Genomic DNA, 3,110 nt, shown 5'->3' on the forward strand with positions numbered 1-3,110 from the left:
GGTGATAGGTGCTAGTTTGGTGGAAGAAACCTGGATGTTCTGTCTGTCTACAAAACAAAGTTCTCTGGCCTCAACATTCAAGGTAAAAGGAATGCATTCTATAGAATGATTTGGATCAATGTAGTATACTAGGGGCAAAGTTCTGTCATTGTGCTACTAAAGCAGACTCCTCAAGCTGCTGTGGACAGCAGACATGCTTGCCCTGGCCTTGTACCACAGTGTCATTGAAATATTTCAGTCTCAATCACTACTCACTTGAGTGTTTGTACATTATTCTGCTCGCATCAATCAGCACTAAAGTAGAAAATGACATAAATGTTCTACAGGGACTGTTAGCTAGTAAGAATATTCAGGAATTATTAACTGTCTTTAATAACAAACAAATTACTACAAAGCATTATCATATAACAAGTGAAAATGAAAAAAATAGCACTCACAATGATGTTAAAATTCTGAAAAGATTCAAAACATTGAGGCAGGTTTAGGTCTCGTTAAATATCATAAAATTATGAATTTTCAATTTCAGTATACAAAAGGTAGTAACACCACTCAAATATATAAAGACGTTTTTGCCAGAACCCACTAGAAGGGGTTGCACTGTGAGTGAGAAGTCACCTTTAGTGACACTGCATCAATGTATGGAGAAAGGAGTACAATCTCACTTAAGAACTTCTCACTCAAAGGGAGTTCATCATTTCCCTAATAATGATTGCAGTGCAGCTGTGGGTTACAGAAGCCCTGTAAAAGGGGTCCTGGGTATATTTGATTAAAGTTAATCATAAAAATATATCAACAGAGTAACCATTAAACTAGCAAAACTTTATAAATTCTTACACTAATAAATCAATGACTCTCTCTCTAACTGTTGCTTAGGCACTGAACAATATTTCTATGTAATATCAACTACATATTCTAACAATAAAAAATATCTAAATACAATATCTGTAGAACTTTACAAATGCCAAGATATTAATTTCTGGAAATTAACAAAAAGTTTACATATACTAAAGCATTTATATAAGTATCCAATTATTACAGCTTTTTTGCTCTTCAGATATTCTAGAACTGCAAGTTCAACAGCTACAGAGACCCTTTTGCCATGTCAACCCCCTTGAGAAAGTTCCTGGAGGGAACAGGCATTAGATGTATAAATAGATTGACAGATATTCCTAAATGTCTAGAAACAACTGGATATAGTATCTTTAATGATTAGCAGGTTGGGATCTATTTATTTTTTCTTTTTGCAATTCATTAGTTTTTCAGTGTTTTTTTTACATAAGCACGCAAAATGCTCTGCATAATATGTTGGGTAATATAACTGGTAACCAAATTTATTCTCTACAAAACCTTGTCATAAGCATGTTGAAAAATTACATTGCAATACAATTACTAAGGGTATATTCTTTGCAATAGCAATTACCAAATGATTCTGCACCAACATCATGAGTCATTATTTATTCCACATACAAGCTCTTCCCTACTTACATCCTAGGTGACTTATGACCATCTGTACATATGACCGGAAAAAAATATAAATAAAAAACATGCATAAACATAAAAATTACACTTGGTTGAACGTATGCCACTGCTAACAGCTGTGTGCACACGACAGTGACTGTCAGATGATATCCTGGCATTGTGTACATCAGCATCTCTCTCAGTTACCATTCAGTAAGCGTGGGTTATTTGAGTGAATCTAATGAATTTTCATGCTAGATTAAATAACTTTTGTATTAAACCCGAAGAAGATGGCGACCACGAGGAAAAACCCATCGCATGTTGATAGATCTGGCAAGAAGCTGAAGAAGATGTTTAATATAGAATTGAAAATGAAATAATCACCCAATATGAAGGAGGAAAAAGGTTAGTGTGATTGCACATGATCTACAGTTGTCCTATTTGATGATCTCCATAATTCTAAAGGACAAGAAAAATATGTGAATCTGTCAAAGGTTCAGCAAGTATGAAGTCTACAATAATAACAAAGTAACAATAAGGGCCCATCCACGAAATGGAAAAGTTGTTGATGCTGTGGGTTGAAGATCAAATTAAAAAAATGTGCACCACTAAGCTTACTAACAGTTCAGGTGAAGTCTAAAAGTCTATTTGAGACTTTGAAGGAGCAAGTGGAAGATTATATCGAGAACTTCACAGCAAGTCATAGTTGGTTCAACAGATTTAAAAGAAGATTCAGCTTGCACAACATTTGAGTTGCAGGTGAGGCAGCAAGTGCTGACAAAGGAGCTGCCAAAAAGGTAGAAAATAAACCAAAGAATTTTTTTTTTCAATAAGCCATAGATCTTAAAAAATGGCAATTCATAAAACGGGTTACACGAAAATGAGATAATCACAATAGAACTTGCATAACGTAAAAAATGAAAATGAAATATGAACTAAAGAATCTTAAATGAATGGTAAAAAGAAACCACAGGATCATATAATAAAGCTAGTTAATAAAAGATGAGATAATCATGAAGAAAATGAGTAGGATAAAAGAATGCTGTACAGGTATAAGAATTCTACATGCCATGCTGACATATGTCCAACTTACGTCCATTTTGAGATCCAACTGGTCAGTCAGAACAGAACTCAAACCTATGTCTGGGAATGGCTGTATTTCTAACTACTTTCAATCAAACGGGTGTTAGTATATCTTTCCTCTCTTTTTAATAGCAAATTAATTTGGAATTAGCCCTGCCTGACACACTTCTTTGAATGCCCAACAAAATGTCTAGAAAAGACAAGACTTACCACAAGCACATTTATGTATACTGTGCTTTACACAAAATGTTTTCTCTAACTATGCATGGTTTAAAAATCAAATCTATTTGTTGTAATCTAGAATCAGATTGCTATAGTATGTATCAAAAAGTCCTATTAATGCCACAAACAGATGACAGGACAGAATTGACAATTATAGAAGCTTAATGGTTAAAAGCAGTTGGTGGGCCACCTACATTTAATAAAAACTTAAGCTTTGTTAACTCTTTTGAACATAAATTCTGAGGGCATTCTTATCTTCATTTCAAAAATCATTTATCATGGTGGAGAACACAGCCTATGGCCGTCACTTCTACAAAAACAAATTACTGAATATTTTTTTCATAATC

The sequence above is a fragment of the Panulirus ornatus genome, chromosome 64 (assembly GCF_036320965.1).
Source record: "Panulirus ornatus isolate Po-2019 chromosome 64, ASM3632096v1, whole genome shotgun sequence".
NCBI lineage: Eukaryota > Metazoa > Arthropoda > Malacostraca > Decapoda > Palinuridae > Panulirus > Panulirus ornatus.